This window comes from Mauremys reevesii, linkage group 3 (assembly GCF_016161935.1).
Source record: "Mauremys reevesii isolate NIE-2019 linkage group 3, ASM1616193v1, whole genome shotgun sequence".
In the NCBI taxonomy this organism is placed as follows: domain Eukaryota; kingdom Metazoa; phylum Chordata; order Testudines; family Geoemydidae; genus Mauremys; species Mauremys reevesii.
In genome coordinates, this window is record NC_052625.1 from 192,085,657 (window position 1) to 192,091,656 (window position 6,000).

The following is a 6,000-nucleotide window of genomic DNA, read 5'->3' on the forward strand; positions in this document are numbered from 1 at the left end:
TGCTATTCGCGTAGCTGAACTTGCGTACCCTAGTTCGACCCCGCCACCCCTTAGTGTAGACCAGGCCTGAGTCACTCAGGTGCTGATAGTTTGCCAAGGCCTTCCCATAGTTGCCCCAGAAGGTCAGACAAGTTCTTCTTCGAATGCTTGTTCATGTCCATTCCAATTGGTAGCTGGAAGATTTATTTCCCCTAGCAGCATCCGTCGAGTTGACCTGGGCGCCCCCTGGAGTGGCACCTTTATGGCGCTCAATATAGAGCCCTGCCGACCCACCACCCCCTCAGTTCCTTCTTACTGCCAGTGATGGTTAGCTGGAACATCCTGTAGCCTTTGCTTAGCAAGCGCTTTCAGCTCCATTATCGTACACAGTTCTTAGTTAGTGTGGTATAGTTAGTTTAGAGTTAGTTGGGGGTTCCCCTCTTCTGACTCCCTGGAACCAGGATATGCTGCGGTCTCTGGGGTTTAAAACCTGTGAGGTATGCGCTAAGCGCACGCTAAAGACTGACCCCCACGCTTCTTGTTTAAGGGGAAGGTCACCAAAAGGACTGGTGTAGGATCCGCCGCAAGTTCCGTCCCAGAACTATTAAAGAAAGGAAACAGCGGTTTACGGTTCTCCTAATGGGTGCAGCTCTTTGCCCCCACTCAGACCAGTGGTCTGTGTACCCCGCACCAGCATGTCCTCACTGGCGTGGAGTGCACCGGCACTGTCATCCCGGGAACCAGTGCCGAGAAAGGACTCCTCCCGAGATGCTTGGCACCAACATGGCTCCTCCCGTGGCCAACTGGCAGCCAGGCACTGGTTTCAGTTGCTGGAGCATCAGAAGATAAAGAAGCCAGAGAGAGATCATTCTCCCGCAGCCAAATCTAAGGAGCCAACGACTGTGAGACTCCAGTTGGGCCACAGCACTAGGTCCCCTGGCAGGGCCGCGTTGACTCCTGCCCAAGCAAGGCAGTTGAGTCTGGGCCCACCGTGCTCTCCAGACCCTACTGGCCAGCAACTGCCGCTCGCCTCAACACCAGGCTTTTGAGGTGGCTCAAGACTTGCTGTGTCTCACGGCGCTGTTCTCGTGGCAGCTCCGGCCCCATCTGCACCACCGCAGCCCCAGGTGCGATCAAGAGGGAGGCCGGTGATGATGTTCTGGTGCTCTCCTTCTCCACAGCACCCTCTGGAACCAGCATCTCAGAGAGAGAACCCAGTCGGTCCCCAAGCTCCCGACACTCAGTGCCCTGAAGCACGGTTCCTCCGTGGTCTTTTTTTTTTCAGAGACCTCGGAGTCAGACTCCTACCACTCCGATAAGAGCAGGAGCAAGTATGCACATATTGTGTGCCATGGAGGAGCGACTCCAAGGGGGTCCCAGGCAAACCCGACGGATGCTGCAATGGGAAAAATCTTCCGGCTCCTGTGCACACGCGCGCACACACACCTGATTGGAATGGACATGAACAACACATCTCGAAGAACAACCGTTATGAGAAGGTGAGTAACTGTTTTTTCTCCCACAATTCACTGGGAAAAAATCAGAGAGTGGCTTAGCTTGCAATGTAGCTACACATCCAGGCTAGGCTAACCGGGGTGCTAATCACCCAAGTTAACTCTGCAGTGAAGACATACCGTAAGGGGCTGGTGCTCATGCATCACTTAAGAGCTTTCAACTATTCCACTCTGTGTTTGTTGCAAAGTGCTGATAAAGGAAATGGTGATGAAAAGCACTGAGCACCCTTAACCCCCACTGAAGTCACTGGGAGTTGAGGACACACAGCCCCTCCCAGAAGGCACTTGGTATATTGCAGGATTGGGCCCAAGTTTGCAGGGATTTACCTTTCATGCTAGACCACTCTCACCTGAATGCATCCAACAGCCTTTCTGGGATTAATGTCTTTGCCTGTGAGGTCTGAACCAGCTGGAGGGCTAAGCAGCCACATGACATTCCTTTAGCTGATTGAAAATAGGTTAAAGCTGGGCTGACCACATCTGCCCTCTCACAGCAACTGCACAATAAGAACCAAGCTGAGCAACTGCAGCTGGTCTCACACGTGACTGCAAGCAGCAGGAGGCTGGACTGGCCGGCCATGGGTCTGAACAGCCATTGCAGATACAAGAGCAAAAATATGTCACTGGTTATAGGCAAAGTAGGCAGCTGTCTTGGTGGCAGATTTCTGAGGGCTGGTCTACACTACCGCTAACGTCAATCTAATGTATGTCGCTCAGGGATGAAAAAGACCCACCCCCCCGAGCGACATAAGTTACAGCGACCTAAGCGCTGTCCACCCCGGGAGACGCTCTCCTGCCGACACAGCTTCCGCCCCTTGCAGAGAGGGAGGAGTTATGCCGCCGGGAGAGCGCTCTCTCATCGGCACACAGCGCCTTCCCCAGACGTTATGGTGTAGATTTGCCCTTAGAGAAGCCACTTAAATGTGACCCAGCTGCTCCGCCATCAGACCAGCAGGGAAGGGGCTTCGCTGGTATGTCAGCCAGTGGCTAAAGAGGGAACCTGGGCCCCGTGCTCGCCCACCATTGCGTCCCTGCTGAGTTCAGTGTGCTGTCTTCTTCCTCATAGGAACAAAGGGGTGGGGGAAGAGCCATTGTCCCCTTTTTTTTAAATGAGGGAGGGCCATGCCCCCACTTTTAAGAATCTTTCCTAGCAAAGGCTTCTGTTCTTAAAGGGACATGCACCTGAATATCGCTGTGGTCATAGAAAAGGCAATGCCTGTTTGGTTGTATCCTCTTTCCCAAGCGATCCCTCCAACATGTCCCCGCCCTGCACTGCCCTCTCCCAATGTGTACATCCCAGATAACGCACCAGGGGTGTTCGCGAAGGCGTGTTCTGCCACAGACATCCTGTGTGGCCTTGCACAAGACATATAGGGCCAAGTGGTTAGGTGCTTAAAGATGCAGCTCGGTGACTCGTGTGATCTTAAAAAGAGCCTAAGTGCTTAACTCCCAAACACAGTTAGATGCTTTTGACAGTCCCAACAGGTCTCTAGCTGCATCCTTAGGGGCCTATATACCTTTAAAAATCTGGCCCAGAGCCTCAAAGGTATTAGGCACCTAACACCCCTGAAATCAAGGCTGCCTGAATACCTTAGAGGATCGGGGCCGGTGCCTCAGTTGCCCAGCTGTAAAATGAGGATACAAGCACTTCCCTACCTCGCAGGGGTGCTGGGAGGATAAATACATTGCAGACTGTGAGGTGCACAGCTACTGTGGTGCTGGGGGGGCCTCATAAACACTATGTCTGAATCGGGGCGGCTCTAGACATTTCGCCGCCCCAAGCAGGGCGGCATGCCGCAGGAGGCGCTCTGCTGGTCGCTGGTCCCGCGGCTCCACCGAAGCCTCCGCAGGCACGCCTGCGGGAGGTCCACCGGAGCCGCCTGCCGCCCTCCCGGCAACCGGCAGAGCGCCCCTCGCGGCATGCCGTCCCCAAGCACGCGCTTGGCGTGCTGGGGTCTGGAGCCGCCACTGGTCTGAATATGGCACCCCATTTACTAGTTCAGTATTTTAGGACACAGTGTGTACCTGTCACCAACTCATCTGAGAGCTTCTTGCTCCTTGGCATAGTAACAATTCAATGAGGGGTCCCTAACTGAAACCAGTGGAGCAGTGGAGCCTTTTCATAAGTGTGAATGCTGGCTTTACCAGCACAGGTCCAGCGCTCAACGTGATCACCAAATACGGAAATTAGGGGCTAGATTTAAAACTAGGTATGGTGACACTAAGCAGCACAGTGCCTAACTTTTAGACCCTTTGAAAATCACTGGGAATCACAAAGGCTGAGGTAGGCGCCTAGGCTCCTGAATGGGGAGAGACAAGGGTCAGAATGGGATTCACAAAAGCCAGCATGCTATGCGACTCCATGCCTAAGCTAGTCAGTGGGAGATGCCAAGCCAAACACCTCACTCTGGGAGGCAGAAGTCCTAGCTGCATGGAGGCACCTCTCTGAACTTGGGAGTCTCAGCTGCAAACCCTGTCTTGGAGTTAGGCACGTAGGCTGGAGCTACAAGAAGCTGCAGGGGAAGCTCCGGTGGTTGGGGTACTCACCTAGGATAGGGGAGACACCCAGTTCAATTCCTCCTGCCCCTGAGGGACAGAAGGCTTTTAACCAGGGCTCTGCCACCTGTCAGGCATCTGCTGTAACGGCTGGGCTCTGAGATGGTCTGATGTAGGGCTCCCTCACTCTCTCCTGTCGAAACTGTTCCACTCTAGATAAATAGTTTTAAAAAGCCCTGGAGGAGGGGGCGTGGATCTTAGGTCTCCCACTCCCCATTCTTGCACTCACCCGCAGGCTACTGAGTCATTCTCATGCATGTGCTTTCTCATGTGCTCTCTGGCCCAATGATGCTTTCATAATTTATCCACAGTGCAACAGGCGAGAGTGAAGGAGGCCCACATTGGAATAGCCCATGGCCCTGTAGCCAAGTCAGGCAGAGGGAACACCCATCTCCCCCCTGGTATGTGCATTGCCCTGGGGCTTAGGCATCTGGACTCCTAGAATGGAGCAGTAGCGTGCATGCTCAGAGGCAGAAACATAGACACCTAGGGGACTTTTACTGCAAAAATGTAACTGTGGAGCAAGTTTAGGCACTTGAAATGTTCAGCAGCAGCTGAGCGGGAGTTTTGTGAATCCCAGAAGGGCCTGATTCTGGGATTTAAGTGCCTAAAGTAACTAAGTCCTTTTGTGACACTAGCCCTACATGTTAGACCTAGCAAACTACTAGTCACACCAGAAGTCAAGTTGAAGTCCAGTCTATTAGCCTGCAGTCCGTGCCATCATTCACGTGTCTGGCAAGACTACAAACATAGGCATGGGAACGATGGGTGCAGAGGTGCAGGGGGTGCTGCAGCATCCCCAGGGGCTCCACTTCTGGCCCTGCATGCAGGGGTCTGTGCCACCCCAGCTGTGGTCCAGCCTCGGTTCCCTTACCCCTGTCTGTATCACCCCCCTGGAGCCATGACCTACGCCTGGCCTCAGCTCTGGGGGGTGGGGCAGGGGGCATGATGAGATAAAGGGGGGCAGGAGGTAAAAAGTTTTGGGATGAGTCAACAGTGTGATGCTGTTGCAAAAAAAGCAAACGTGATTCTGGGAGCATTAACAGGTGTGTTGTGAGCAAGACACGAGAAGTCATTCTTCTGCTCTACTCTGCGTTGGTTAAGCCTCAACTGGAGTATTGTGTCCAGTTCTGGGCATCGCAATCCAAGAAAGATGTGGAGAAATTGGAGAGGGTCCAGAGAAGAGCAACAAGAATGATTAACGGTATTGAGAACATGACCTGTGAAGGAAGGCTGAAAGAACTGGGTTTGTTTAGTTTGGAAAAGAGAAGACTGAGAGGGGACATGATAGCAGTTTTCAGGTGTCTAAAAGGGTGTCATAAGGAGGAGGGAGAAAACTTGTTCACCTTAGCCTCTAAGGATAGAACAAGAAGCAATGGGCTTAAACTGCAGCAAGGGAGGTTTAGGTTGGACATTAGGAAAAAGTTCCTAACTGTCAGGGTGGTTAAACACTGGAATAAATTGCCTAGGGAGGTTGCGGAATCTCCATCTCTGGAGATATTTAAGAGTAGGTTAGGTAAATGTCTATCCGGGATGGTCTAGACAATATTTGGTCCTGCCATGAGGACAGGGGATTGGACTCAATGACCTCTCGAGGTCCCTTCCAGCCCTACAATCTATGAATCTATGAATTTACAGTTTCGTTAGCTGGCTCTCAGCACCCCCACTGCTGCTGAATACAAACACTAGACTGGTTCCAATTACATACTCATTATCTTTTCCTGTTCATTCCCCACCCCTCTGGATTTACCAGAGTCATTCCCACCTCACACGGTCATCCCAGTTTCGAGGCACTGACCTCTGATGGGGAACTTTGTTCAATGTACCCTGAAAAGCTAGGTAATACGATGTCTGCTGCCTTTCCCATGTCCACGCTGGTGTTAATATCCTCAAACAATTCCAGCGAGTTAATGAGGCCTGGCTTTCCCTTCCTCAGCCCTCCCTGGCTCTA